Genomic DNA, 15469 nt, shown 5'->3' on the forward strand with positions numbered 1-15469 from the left:
TCCAACTGCTGTAAAAGGAAAAGGCAATTTGTTAACGAAGCTTCTTGGAGTGTCTCAACAGGCCTCGAGGTAGCATAAAAGGCAGGACTTCCTGGCAGAAACGCTCAGCTCTGAGGTCAGGTGGAGTTCTTGAGCACCAACCAAGGCAAAATAAGGTCGAAGACCACACCACACTTTCCTCAATCACATCTTCATTCCACCTTTCCTTCTATTTCTCACGACTTCACTGGGAGAAATTGTGCTGAAAGAAAATGGAAACACAGACATACATAGGAGACCCTACAGATGCTGAGAATGGGTGCAGCCATCACAGTCCGAATGTCCTTTCAGGGCCATCTGACCTGTCTGGGATCCAAGTATCCAAGGGCAGGATTGTATGTCAGACCCGTGAAGCCAGGATTACAGCCACTGAACGGCAGTTTTCCATCCCACGGAAACCGGCCTTGCTAGGGGCTTCCTCGGGGACCACCGACCTCAAGCCACCACCCGTCAACTACTTCAACTAACCTACATCATGGCAGAGGCCTCCCTAGGCAGACCAGCCCTGTCCAAGTCCTGCTTCATGGCAAACCCTCCAGACAAACGTCCTTGGCCTCCTCCGGGAGGCTGTGCTCGGAAGGTGCCCTCATTTACTTCTGCGGCTCTGAGACATTTAACTAGAGCCCAACACATTTCTTCCTGTTCACATAGTATTGAGTTAAAAGACTTTTATGAGTAAACTTTCACTGGGAAAAATACCATTTCAGGAGCCCCAGTGACCACAATGAAAATGTTTTTACCTTCCCTTACGTGACATCGGCAACGCCAGGTCCAGGAAACGTTCTGGATCTCAGATAATGGCAAATCCACTCATAGTAAGTCTTGGTCTTGTTTCACAAGCTATCAAATGCTGCCCAGAAACAGGAAAAACCCCACAACGTGGCAAGGAGGGGCGACCAGCGTGAGTTCTAAGGCCAGACCACCCGGGTCTGCTGACAGCGTGGTGAGGGGCAAACAGTGCAGGGTCTAAGGCCAGACCGCCCGAGTCCCGCTGACAGTGTGGCTTCAGGAGTTTCCTAAACCCTCTGCTCTCCAAGTTTCATGTCAGAAAAATGCAGTGATAACCGTGTCCACCTCGTTAAAATATGTATATATATACACACACATATATATATACTCCAAACCTACAGCCCTATAAAGGTCATTAATCCTAGTTATCCTCAAGGCATTGAGCGATCAATAATGAGCCATCCCCCTGCTGCTGACCTGCCACAGCCCCAGCCTCCGGAAACCCCGCATCGACACCAGCCACACAGGATGAGGCCAGGGAAGGAGCAGGACTGTGTCTTGGGAACTTAAACTCTGGAAGCTGAGTTAAATCAGTGCCGCTCAAATCTTGTCACCAACTGTCTTGTTAAACTGGGAGATTCCATCTCTGGGGATCTTGAAGGAACCTGAGGCTCTACATTGAGTGAGGTGAGCACTCGTGCTGGAATGAGCCGGCAGGGAAAGCAACCGAATCTGGGGTCGCAGCTGCCTGAGGCTTGGGTCCCACCGGGAAAGTGGCACCAGGGCCCTCAGGACAGTGGCGGAGGTCCCAGGAGGCAAGTCCCGGTGCAGAGACTCATGGACCCAAAGATTGCTCCACGGCCAGGAGGGGCTGCTGCGCTGACAGCCACCAGGCAGGCAGCCTTCGAGCTCCTCCAGCTGCCATCCTGCAGGCAGGGAGGACAGTGCCCAGACCACCCTGGGGCTCCCCCCAGCCTGCCAGGCTGGTACTCTTACTCCAGCCACTGACAAGAGTCCCCATGTTGCAAGCTAGGTTGAAACAGTGCCTCAGGCCTCGGGGCACATGCACCCCCCTGCAGGGCCGGGATGGCTATTCCCACACATCCCCAACTCACAGCAAAACTTAAAAATGAAAGTCGGAAGATACACAGCCAGGAAACCAATACTCAAGAAGCAACTCCAGGGTGACTCTTCCTAGAGCTATTGCTATTGAACATCTTTAAAAACATTTCCAGGGTGACTTCCTAGAGCTATTGCTGTTGAAAATCTTTAAAATTCTTCATTTCAAAATTAGCTTTTATTACACTGTCTTCCCTATTCTACCAAGACTCTAGAAAACAAAACCATTACAATTTCCAATTCTATCTTATAGGAAGTTAGAAATACACGTTTCCTCAAAGGATTCTACGTGTTTCCTTGGCAATATCCTTTCCATGCCCCGTACTACTGCCCACAACAGAGAAGGCTTTTCCAACCCAACCCAACCCAACCCAACCCAACCCAACCCAACCCAACCCAATGGCCCTGAGACAGGCCCCTAACGAGTCGTCTACAAACTCTTGAGACAGGCTTGCCCTGACAAATCATCTGCAAACTCCATCTTCTATTAAAAACAGTACCGAAAATGAGCATATTACCACTTTTTAAAAATTACTGTAAAGTGGACAGTGTTCAGTTCTGTGAATTTCGGCACAAATATTCCCATAATCATCATCACACAAGCAGAACAGTCCAACAGCCCCAAACCCACTCACGGGGCCTCATAAGCATACCCTCCCATTCTCAGCAACCACCCTCTCCGTGTCCTCCCATGACTCAGGTCTATCTTTTGCGAGCGTTGTGGCAAAACACTCGCAAAATCACAATTTCCTGGGCATTGTGCTTGGAGGTGCACCCAGGGTGTCCTGTGATCAACAGCCAGGCCTCGGGGCTGCTGGGTATTTATTATTCCACATATGGCTGTGGCACATTGTAACCTGTTTTGGACAACTATAGACAGCGCTATTAACATCTGGGCACAGTTTTTCTTAAACATCAGATTCTGTTTCTCTAGGGTAAATACCCAGGATTGGGGTCACTGGGACCCACGTTTGTGTGAGTTCAGTTTTGTAAGAAACCGCCAAGCTGTCTGCACCGTGCTGAACCCCAGCATCGCACAGGAGTCCCGACTGCCTGTCCTCACCAGCACCTGGGGCTGTCGGAAGACCTTAGTCAGGCGCTCCAGCAGGGGTGTGAACAAATTCACTGCGGCTTCGGTGCACATCTCGGTGCAACCAGTCATGCTGAAGGTCATTTCAGATGCTTTCGGGCCATCCTCCCGTCCTTCTCAGCGAAGCATCTGTTCAGGTCTCTTCCGCTTTTAAGTCAGGTGGTTTGTTCTCTGTCATGAGCCGTGGGAGTCCTGTGCATTCTGGATACGAGTCCTTTGCCGGCTGCATGGTTTGTAGACATCTTCTCCCCGTCTATCGAAAATGTGTCTCTTCAATTCCCTAGGGGTGTCTTTTATATTAGAAGTTTAATTTTGATGAGTCTTACCTACTTGTTTTCTTCCTTGATTATGGATCATGGTATGGCTAAGAGCTCTCACCCTAGGTCTCCACAATTTCCCTTTCTTCTGCAGGTTTTGTAGTTTGGTATTTTACATTCAGGGCTATGGTGCACCTTAATTTTCATACAGAAATTTCTCCCTGTTTTCACTCTTTTGCATATGGCTGTCCCATAATTCCAGCACCATTTGTTGAAAAGACTCAAATTCCACTGAACTGCTTTTGCATCTTTGGATCTGTTCTGGACTCCACTCTGTCAGCTGACCCATGTGTGTGCATCCTGAGCATAATTTATGACTTTAGTGGCTGTCTCTGTGAAAAAAAGTAACTCTGTCTGGAAGCAAAAACTACATTAGAAGTGCTCTAAATAAGATTCTTCCTGTTGTCAGGAGAGCAAAGCCACTGCCCTAAGCAGAGGTGAGGCCTCAACAGCTTCCAGGCACAACCTTAACACACAATGGGGAAGGGAATTCATTTCAAGGGCCACAACATGAGACCAGCATAGCCATGAAAACTGCAATAATTTCACAACAGAATGAAATTCATAAAGAATTGCTCAGAAGCGTGTGATAAGTTACATAAATCACTGTTCCTTAAATTCTGACGGTTGACTAGAACAGATACAGCTTCACGGTACAGTTCAAACAGGAGAAAGGTAGGTAGGGGTGGTTTCCACACCACACAGGGCCTGCAGGAAAGGGACACTCTTCCTCTAAACGGGAGATCCCGGGAGTGATGTGATAAGCCATGGTGAGAGTCACAGAACTGTGCAAGCCGGAGTCGCGGCCTTTGCCCCACCACGGAACCTGTGTCCATGAACGACGAGGCTCAAATGTCAGGCCGGGGCAACCGAGGCAGTTATCAGGGGACAAGAAAACGAGCGCACGGTGGAGGCAAAGGTCTGAAATCGCGCGGCAACTTCGAGTCAAGTGGGACAAACTGACTCAAAATACAGGTTCCAAAAACCACCACAGAGAGCTGCTCCTCGGCTCTGGAAAGGCTAAGTGACTAATGCCCACACTGAGCATCTGCTCCCAGAGACGACCCTGGTGACCTAAGGCCCAGCTCCTCCGAACCCGCGCCGAACCTCAGTGAGGAACTTTGTTGGTATCTTACGGCACATTGACATGTTCCCTTAAAATCTGGTATTTCATCAACAATGCAGGCGCCAGCTTTGACTCATACACATTTCGATTAAACAAGATAATTTACACCCTGACTCTGCCAGGTAAGAGGTTTACTACAATCTTTAAACAGAGCCAGAGGCTACAGTCTGCTCCTACACAACACCATGTCTCTACAAGTTCCATGGGTTTTTACTTTCCATGTCTTCACTTGCCTAGTGCTAGAAAGCAGATTAAAAACAGAAGGAACCCAGAAACACTATTGAATGAGACTCAAATATCTTGCAGTCATCATCGTGATGAGATGTTTATTAAACAGAAATGTTCTCCCCTGTAGAAAGCAGCACACATCAACACGCACCGATAACTGTCGCCAGCATTCCAGATCATCTTCCCTTCCATGGCCACAGTGCAGGGCAATGGACCACGCACACCTGCAGACCCACGGACAGCGGGGTGACACGGCCGATTCTTGTAGCAAGCAGGCCAGGGTGCACTCAAAGTGCGTCTCTTTCCAGAGGTCTGCCATGGAAAGTTACACATTTATTCCACGAGTTAATGGCACTGCACCAAACATTTCTGTAAGATTCTCTAAGCAAGCATTTCCTTCTGCCTACAATGGCCCGACACAAACTGAAAAAGCTCTTGGAGCTGCCAAAGACTTCAATATCCCCTTAACTATTGTCATGCACGCCCGTGTGAAGAGACCACCAAACAGGGTTTGTGAGCGCAACATGGCTGTTTATTTCACCTGGGTGCAGGCGGGCTGAGTCCAAAGAGTCAGCGAAGGGAGCTAAGTGTGGGGCCGTTTTATAGGATTTGGATAGGTAAAGGAATATTACAGTCAAATGGGGGTTGTTCTCTGGCGGGCAGGAGTGGGGGTCACAAAGTGCTCAGTGGGGGAGCTTTTTGAGCCAGGATGAGCCAGGAAAAGGAATTTCACACACACAAAAAAAATCATCGCTTAAGGCAAGGACCGGCCATTTTCACTTATTTCTGGTAGAATGTTATCAGTTAAGTCCAGGCAAGGCATTTGCACTTTTGTGATTCTTCAGTTACTTCAGGCCATCTGGGCGTATATACGTGCAAGTCACAGGCGACGCAATGGCTTTGCTTGGGCTCAGAGACCTAACAACCATAGTCTTTACTTTTAAGGTGTGGGGTAAGATCATATAATCCCCAACTAAGCTCCTGATGCTGTGTGTGGCATCTAGCAACAGCACGTTCCATTCCTGGATTACATTTCACTCAAGAGTCCACAGTGAGAACGATTTCTGGTGAATGAAACACCAGGCAGGAGGGTGATTCCGCTGGGCAGCTCTTCACACACAGCCCAGGAGCTGAGGGGAGAGGAAGAGTCCCACGAGCGTCCACCGTGCTCACGCCCCCTTGGAATGCGCCCCACTCCTAGAGACCCGGACCCAAGGGAAATCTGACCTGAAAATGGGCAAACCCTCACTTTGGCAGAGGGACAGGGACTCGGGCCACAACTTGACCTCAGAGCAACACAAGTGCAGACACAGCACCCCACGACACCCTCTCTACCCAAATTCAAGGAGGAAAACCAACGCCCCGCCCCCTTGCGGAAACCCCCGGCTGCTGGAGCAGACGCCTGCCGGCGTGTGCAGCCTCTCCTGTCCCACGTTCCGGGCTCAGCACCTGTGCCTCAGCCCTGGCACTGCTCGCCACACCCACAGGTGTGCCAGGAGGGGCAGGTCCTAAGGTCTCCACTGCACCAAAGCCTGCAAGGCAAAGGGGCAGCTCCCTCCAGCAGGAGTCCAGAAGCACACACTGCACCAGCGTCAAGGCGTGAGAATTCTCCCCTCGGTCTCCGAGTCTCCAGTCTGTTGCCCGCCACGGTCTTCTGCCAACGGTGAGGCCCAAGCTGAGCGGCACATTTGGTTCTCACCATTTCCCTTGTCAAATCAATACTGCAAACATATCCAATTCATCCTGTCACTAAAAATGAAATAATCCGCCATCTCCATCACAGATGATGCAATCAGGTTTTCATTACCGGGTTTTTGTTTTGTTTAGTTTTTTGTTTTTTTTTCTATTTTGAGATGGAGTTTCTGCTCTGTCGCCCAGGGTGGAGTGCAGTGGTGCGATCTTGGCTCCCTGCAACCTCTGCCTCCTGGGTACAAGTGATTCTCCTGCCTCAGCCTCCCAAGTAGCTGGGATTACAGGTGCCTGCCACCATGCCCGGCTAATTTTCATATTTTCAGTACAGACGGGGTTTCACCATGTTCACCAGGCTGGTCTCGAACTCCTAACCTCAGGGGATCCACCTGCCTCCTTCTCTCAAAGTGCTGGAATTACAGGCATAAGCCACCACTCCCGACCATTACTGGTGTAATTTCTAAGCCACTCTCTCTCACACCCACTCCCTTTTTTTTTTTTTTTTTTTTTTTTAAAGAACCAGCTTTATGCCTATATTTTTTCCAAGAGAACCAGTTACCCCATTTCAAGTACAAATAAGACATGGTGTTTAAAAACCAAAAATGCCCATTTGCACAGAAGTCTCCAAATACCCAGTCGATTTAAGCCTTGAGAATAAGATCAAGCTGTTTGGCTGAATACAACTTCCCTTTCCATCTGTCTGCCTGTGAGTTAGACACAAGGACGAAGCCACGAGCTAGGGACATAAAGGCAGGAACCACCAAGGTAGCCGAGACTCCAAATAAAAGCTGGAAGGACCAACACAAATGCACCACACCCTGCATGCCCCTCCTCCTCTCCTTCCTTTTCAGAATTTCCAGAGGATGAAACAGGGACCTTCTCAGACGTCCCACGATGCAGGCGGCCACAGGGGAAGGCGGCGGCAGCCTGAATGAGGCGACCGGGAAATCACATTCCACAAACAAATTCTCCATGTGCTTTACATCCTCTGTCTCTGAAGAACTATGCCAGTCTAACAGTGGCTAGAAAACCGCATTCAAGTGTCATTTCCCATTTCAAGCAAAGAAAACAGTGGTGGGGCATGAGGGAAAAACATAGCCATGTGTTCTGGGCTATTAAATAAGGTTTTTCTGTTATAAACGTATAATTTTACATTCTCAGATTTCTGTATAATTGATATGCTTCCTAATTAGCAGACATAGTAATAAAAAGTGAATTCCAAGTGTAAGATCGGAGGAACCGTTCACATGGCTTCAGGTTCTGCTACTGGGTTTCAACTTAAGAAAATGGTTCTGTGTGTTGGTAACAAGGCCTGAGAGTATGTGTGAGAGTCAGTGTGGCTGTAATCAGGGTTCGTGTTGGTTCCCTAGCAGAGGATGTTACACTGTTACATTATCTTCTACAAAAAATCCTGAAAAAAATGAAGGCTGAATAGACATACACACCCTCCCAAAATAATCCAAATGTCCACCGATATGAAAAACAGATGAATTACGGCTTCCATCGTGGAATATTCTTCAGCAGTGAAAACAAACTATAGCCACAGGTGCCAACTAGGATAAAGAAAACCTTTTAAACACGCTTAAAGTGAACCGACTAGGCAGAATTCCTCGATTACAGGCATCTGCTCCAAAAGGGTACTGTTATTAGTCCTGTGATGTAGAATGATAGTTAGCAACCCTGTTTCGGGGCACATCTAGAAAAAAGCAAAATAATGACTACACAATTTTAAATTCTTTGTAAATTATAACTATTACTATGAAAATTCTAAAAATGTGAAAATCTTCCCAACTGTTATTGGACACGCTTCAAAATAAATACCCTGGCATTGCTTGCCACACCCACAGTTGTGCCAAAATAAATGAAAATATAGCCCAAGGTAGTAGAATTGAAACCTGAAGATGTACGAGCCGTCCCTGCCTCGCTATCTATACATCGTGTAGAAATTTAAGAGCAGGTAGTGACACTGCAATGCAAGGCTCAAACCAACTGGGTATTTGGAAACTTCTATGCAAAGTGGCATTTTCGGTTTTTAAACACGGTGTTATTTGTACTTCAAACAGGTAACTGTTTGGTTCCCTTGGAAAAAATATAGCCATAAACCTGGTTTTTTTAAAAAAATACGGGAGTGGGTATGAGAGAGAGTAGCTTAGAAATTTTAAAAGTATCAGCAGGGAGCAGTGGCTCATGCCTGTCATTCCAGCACTTTCAGAGACAGGCCCAAGGGGCCTTTGAGGACACCGGTCTCCTCTGCTGCCTGCCTGCTGGACTGACCCCCCAGGACATTCACTGGGTTTCCACCCCTGTCTCATTTAACATCCCAAGGGTGGTCTTCATCCTCGTCTGGGGCTCAGCTCTGCCCCAATTTCCTAAATCTCTGCCTTCAGAGCCTGAAAACACCCACGCCCAGGGTCACCCTAAGTCCACGTTTACCCCAGAGAGTCCCCATTTTATGTTTTCCAGGCATCACCTTAGTGATAATTTATCCTGTAAATTCCAACTGCCTTCACACCTCACCCCTGCTGTCTCCCAGCAGACCCCACTCAGATGCACATGCCCCAGACCCACACCCAGGTCTGTACATGCTGCCCTGCTCTACCCATGTGGGGACCACCTCTCTTTCTTGAGGAATCAGCTGGCGATCATCTCCTTGTGGAGGGCTGCCCTGACTTCCAACTCTCTCCAGCAAAGGCAGAAGCCATCCTCAGTACTTCCCCAAAACTCAGGCCAAGTATGAAGATGGCGCAGATGCTAGCTGTGCCTGGGATGCCAAGGGCAGGGCCCACAGATGCTCTGCACATGGCCCGGGGCACCGCCTGAACACAGCAAGTGCTGAAGAAATAAAACTGACATGCGATGACCTCTGATAGGGCCTCCTTCACCATCCACATCTGTCTCCCCACTGGACAGTAAAATCCACAAGACAGGGAAGGCTTGTCTCACTCATCTTCAAACTCCCAGGGTCACCCTGGCAGGTAAAGGGGACTCAAATGTCTTCTGAAGGAAGCAGCTGGTTAGCTGCCGAGTTAAAGGGCCTCTGAAATTCAGAGCTCTGCATAGGAGTCCAGCACACTTTATTATGAATGACTCCAACCACGGCAGAAGTGGCCGTGGAACCAGTGCTAACCAATTCAGGGTTTGTTCACTGTTTCTCAGTTCATTATCACAACGCATTCTCACAGAGCAGCGGCGCACAGATCCTCAGACGTCTACACAGAGTGGGACGATGGCGCCAAGTCACGTCAACGTCCTGTTGCAGACTGGGAGACACCGGTCAGACACGGACCCAGGCAGAGCACAGACCTCGCGTTAAATCGGCTCCGTGTAAACAGCACTCCCTGCCAGGCCCTTTCCTATCTGCACAGCTTCTACAAATTCAACTCTCGCACCTGACACCTAAGAATACTGCACACCCCCATGTGAATCCCCTACTCACCTCCCAAAATGACCCGGCATGGCCGAGTACAAAAAATTTCAACATAAGGGAACTGGAGGGCATGTGGGGCTTTCTCGAGTCCCTGCTGCCTCCTGATGGGAGGGCCCAATGCTTCACACCCCTAGTGAAGGGCGGGTCTCTTCGGCCCCCAGGCTTTGACCTGGAGCTTAAATCAGCATTAACTAATTTCACTTTCCAGAACCAACTTCAAAGGCCTGCAAAGCCAGAGAAGGGAGAGGAGATGGAACACGCCCTCACCTCAGATCTGCTGCAAGCACACACTTCTCAGATGCGTCCCAAGGTGCACAGCGTGTCCGATGCCTGTTTCACATCCACCGACCTGCAGGTCTTCTATGTGGCATCAGCCTCCTGGGCACTGGGAACAAGAGGTATAATGGCAAGTCCCTTCTGCAGCAAAGCTGAGGCAAAGGGACCCAACACATTGGAACTGACCTTTTTCTGACAGTATCAAAACAGAAGGAAAATACTGTACAGTCAACTCCCCCTCACGCAGGTTTATTTACCTGTGACTCAGAGGCCATGACAGAGAACTTCAGGTTCTTACCGATTCCTATTTTCCCCATCCAGGAAGCCTTTGTTTTTAATATCGTACGAACTTGCCATTTTATAGGCCAAAAACAGCAAATATTGGCAGTTTCCTACAGTTCAACTGAATAAAATATGATCATGGCCTTTTGTGAAACCATGAAGAAAAGGTGGATATCTCAATATGTGTTTCCAGACTGGCTTTGTTCCTGAAGCGGTAACTCTGTTCACTCAGGATATTAGACACTGAAGAATAAACATCAATATCCCACCAAGAAAACCAAAGGAATGAAATAATTTTGCATCCACCTTGGAACCTTTTTAGGACAAGGCAGGACACAAACTTCTAAAAAGCTGCAATTGTCCCTCTGTATACACAAGGACATGGATTCCAGAACATGCCCGAGTTTACCCAAATCTACGTATCCACAGGACCCCACGGCCACCCTATGGAAGCACATGTAGGAAACGTCGGCCCTCCACAAAGCCAGGTTTTTTCAGTAAGGGTTTGGTTGGAAAAAAAATTAACATAAGTGATCCTTCGAAGCTCAAAACCCATGTTGTTCAGGGTCAGCTGCATTTATTACTTGTGTCATATCTGAGGCCTGAAAGCCATCATTCTCGATACCTTAATGTGACGGTTAACAAACTAACTGTTCCGATTAGAAAGAGGAAAAAGCTTATTTTTAAGCTGACAATGAGAGTGGATGCGGCTACGATGAACGGAGAACAGACCTAAGCAAGCACCAAGGCTGGGGTGACTGCCTGTGCTCAGACCCACCAGGGCCTGTTCTTCCATCTCCCTCTGCTGAAAGGGATAACCTCCTTCTCCCCCACGACTAAAGGGCCTTTTTAAAATATTCACACGAGAAGTGCTATGAAAAGCTGAAAGGTCACAGATAACATTTTTAAAAATAAACATTAACGTAAGCATTTAATTTTCGTATAAGGAGTAAGGAAAGGATCCAGTTTCAGCTTTCTACTTATGGCTAGCCAATTTTCCCAGCACCATTTATTAAATAGGGAATCCTTTCCCCATTTCTTGTTTCTCTCAGGTTTGTCAAAGATCAGATGGCTGTAGATGTGTGGTATTATTTCTGAGGACTCTGTTCTGTTCCATTGGTCTATATCTCTGTTTTGGTACCAGTACCATGCTGTTTTGGTTACTGTAGCCTTGTAGTATAGTTTGAAGTCAGGTAGCGTGATGCCTCCAGCTTTGTTCTTTTGACTTAGGATTGTCTTGGAGATGCGGGCTCTTTTTTGGTTCCATATGAACTTTAAAGCAGTTTTTTCATACGAAAATTAATTCAAGATGGATTAGAGACTTAAATGTTAGACCTAGTACCATAAAAATCCTAGAGGAAAACCTAGGTAGTACCATTCAGGACATAGGCATGGGCAAAGATTTCATGTCTAAAACACCAAAAGCAACGGCAGCAAAAGCCAAAATTGACAAATGGGATCTCATTAAACTAAAGAGCTTCTGCACAGCAAAAGAAACTACCATCAGAGTGAACAGGCAACCTACAGAATGGGAGAAAATTTTTGCAATCTACTCATCTGACAAAGGGCTAATATCCAGAACCTACAAAGAACTCAAACAAATTTACAAGAAAAAACAAACAACCCCATCAAAAAGTGGGCAAAGGATATGAACAGACATTTCTCAAAAGAAGACATTCATACAGCCAACAGACACATGAAAAAATGCTCATCATCACTGGCCATCAGAGAAATGCAAATCAAAACCACAATGAGATACCATCTCACACCAGTTAGAATGGCGATCATTAAAAAGTCAGGAAACAACAGGTGCTGGAGAGGATGTGGAGAAATAGGAACACTTTTATACTGTTGGTGGGATTGTAAACCAGTTCAACCATTATGGAAAACAGTATGGCGATTCCTCAAGGATCTAGAACTAGATGTACCATATGACCCAGCCATCCCATTACTGGGTATATACCCAAAGGATTATAAATTATGCTGCTATAAAGACACATGCACACGTATGTTTATTGCAGCACTATTCACAATAGCAAAGACTTGGAATCAACCCAAATGTCCATCAGTGACAGACTGGATTAAGAAAATGTGGCACATATACACCATGGAATACTATGCAGCCATCAAAAAGGATGAGTTTGTGTCCTTTGTAGGGACATGGATGCAGCTGGAAACCATCCTTCTTAGCAAACTATCACAAGAAGAGAAAACCAAACACCGCATGTTCTCACTCATAGGTGGGAACTGAACAATGAGATCACTTGGACTCGGGAAGGGGAACATCACACACCGGGGCCTATCATGGGGAGGGGGGAGGGGGGAGGGATTGCATTGGGAGTTATACCCGATGTAAATGACGAGTTGATGGGTGCTGACGAGTTGATGGGTGCAGCACACCAACAAGGCACACGTATACATATGTAACAAACCTGCACATTATGCACATGTACCCTAGAACTTAAAGTATAATAATAATAAATTAAAAAAAAAAAAAAAAAAACGTAAGCATTTAACAAGCCCATTACGATTTAAAGGAAAAAAAAAAAAACGGTATTAAGTTCCTGGGTGCAGGGGCTCATGGCCGTAATCCCAGCACTTTGGGTGGCCGAGGTGGGCGCATCACCTGAGGTCAAGAGTTTAAGACCAGCCTGGCCAACATGGTGAAACCCCTTCTCTAACGAAAATACGAAAATTAGCCAGGCATGGTGGCGGAAGCCTGTAGCCCCAGTTACTTGGGAGGCTGAGGGAGGAGAATCACTTGAACCCGGGAGGGAGAGTTTGCAATGAGCCAAGATCGTGCCATTGCACGTCAGCCTGGGCGTTGAGTGTGAAACTCCATCCCAAAAAGAAAAAAATATATAAAGTTTTCCTTCCAATGAACCTATCATTCAGCCACCGAGGTATCCTATAGCTACTTATTCAGCCATGAGATACACCACAGGCGATATAGGCGAACAGGACACAGTTCTTCCCTGAAAGAAGGCTGCACCCTCAACAGAAGGGAGGCACATACTCCGAATGGAATCGGCATAGGGAACAGATGCTGCTGCAGGTGAAACTGGCTGCACAGAGCACCCACTCAAGTGTCTGAGAAACAAGGAGCCGTTGGTGCCATCACCTTCCATACTTGAGCTGGGGCAGTGGGGAGCCTGTCATCACCAAGGACAAAAAGCCCCAGAACCACACAACGAGCTTACAAACTCACCGAGGCGATGACTGAGCAATGTGTGTGGAGTGATGCGAACACACAGATGTCAGGGCCACGCGCGGCGTTGGTTTTGTGCATCAACCTGAGCGTGCCCGGGGTGCCCAGATGGCTGGTTCTGCATTATTTCTGTGTGAGATGCATGTTTGCCTCTGGACTGAGTGGAGACCCATCCTCGCCGGCGTGGGGGGCACCACCCTATCCACCCAGGGCCCGAGTAAAACAGCAAGGCGGGGAAAACTGGGTTCACTCCACCTGTCTGGCTGATGGGCCAGTGACATCTGTCTTCTGCAGCCCGTGCTTCTGGGTCTCAGCTCCTCAGACCACGGTGGGATCCGCACCCTCCGCTTCTCAAGTCTTCAAGCCACACCCTCCCAGGACTCTAGCTTGCAGCCTGTGGGTCCTGGGGCTTCTTGGACTCTGTAGCCCCTGCAGCAAGCCTCGCCCTGGAGACACACGCACACCCGGCTGGCTGTCTCTCTGGAAGCCCTGACTAAAAGCCGCCCCTAAAAGTGGTCTTCAGAATTTCTTTCTAGCCCTAAGATCCCAGCGCCCCTCCTACAATTCTAGGCGGAAAGGTGAACGGAGACCAATGGACAGAGGTGTGTGCGAGGACACGCCAGGCAGCAGCACTGGGCAGGAGGGCACTAACGCTCACTAAGCAAAGAATCAATGTTGCTTGCCACAAAAATGAGAGCAGTAAAGATTTCTTCAAACAGAAATGAGTTTGTATCATGATTTGCTCTTAATACATAAGAAAGCATAAAAGTAGGCCTATTAACAATTACATAAGTCTTTAGAGGCCCTTGAACTACTTCTGCCCCGAGTCCTTCCCTTGCTATTGATGGAAATATGGGAGAAACCAGGAGGTCTGAGCGTGGACCTGGCCGTGCTCCCAGGGGCCGAGGAAAGCACCCATCTGTCCAGTCTTCCCTCCACCCCGCGGGGTTCCCTCTTACCCAGACTCTTGGGCTGACGCGGCTCATGCACTCAACAGCGCCATCATTAAACGTTTAGCTTCGCATCACGAGGGCCTCCTCTGGCCTCTTCTGACCACTCCTGAACCTCCAGTCAGCATTAGTCTGCAGGACACGCGTGGACAAAGTTGATGGATCACGGCCTCCAACGAGGAAGGTGCCAGGCAAGGAGTCGGAGAGCCGGGGATGGAGCAGCCCTCACCCAGGGAGGCGAAGGCCAACAGCGGCCACCACCGAGGACCTTCCTTCCCACCCTGAGGGCAGCTCACCCAGGGAAGCGAAGGCTGACGCTGGCCACCACTGAGGGCCTCGAGGGCTCTCCCCACCCCGAAGGCGGCTGCGATCACATTTTCCCATCGCACCAAGAGACCCCTGTATTGAGCACAAACCTTTCCAACCTTCGAATCAATAAGGAATCACAACACAGACATTCCCTCAATCCAAATGGCCAGCACACAAAACAGACATGCAATCATACACATTTCCTGTGGGAAAATCAGTCAGTCTCTGGGGCCTCGCGCCAGGGGTGGGGGAGCATCATGGGGAGACGCCCCAGCCCCAGCCTGGCTCCTCCCTCTATAGCTCCTTTTCCCTCCTCTTCCCCCCGCCCCTTCCCACCCCCTCCTAGCCTCAGAGGCTCCTTCCTCAAATTCTTTCCCCTTGATGAAGTCATTCATGCCCAAAATACAAGGCAAAGTCATGGGGGCTCAAGAGAAAATCCATACCGTGGCTCGCGTTTTAGATTCTCATAAGTTTGAGAATAACCAAGCAAGAATCTTTGGCATCTGAATGGTCTGAAGGATTCTGAGCTCAATGTCCTGCACTGGCCCGGAGTGGATCATGGGTGTCTCGGACATCTTCACAACTCTACACCAGTTATTTTGAAACACACCAGCAGAATAGAACCATGTGAATAGCTGCTTCTCAGTTAAAAGTAGGAAAAGACTCCAAAAGCTGCCCTC

At 48.3% G+C, this 15469-nt stretch overlaps 1 protein-coding gene and 1 long non-coding RNA gene across 31 annotated transcripts in view; both read right to left on the reverse strand.

Annotated features, from left to right (window-relative positions):
- The window catches only part of LOC141408000 (disco-interacting protein 2 homolog C-like), a 274075-nt gene that overhangs the window by 183288 nt on the left and 75318 nt on the right, over positions 1–15469 (reverse strand). The gene's annotated exons all lie outside the window — the stretch shown is intronic.
- On the reverse strand, positions 105–14614 carry LOC141408001 (uncharacterized). Of its 2 annotated transcripts, none has more exons than XR_012419819.1 (3): positions 14490–14614; positions 10032–10149; positions 105–241 (listed from the first exon to the last, which is right to left on the reverse strand). It is a non-coding gene; the product is annotated as an uncharacterized lncRNA (long non-coding RNA). The 2 variants fall into 2 exon arrangements; XR_012419818.1 differs by lacking the exon at positions 105–241 and adding an exon at positions 5161–6369.

Source organism: Macaca fascicularis, chromosome 11 (assembly GCF_037993035.2).
Source record: "Macaca fascicularis isolate 582-1 chromosome 11, T2T-MFA8v1.1".
Taxonomy (NCBI): domain Eukaryota; kingdom Metazoa; phylum Chordata; class Mammalia; order Primates; family Cercopithecidae; genus Macaca; species Macaca fascicularis.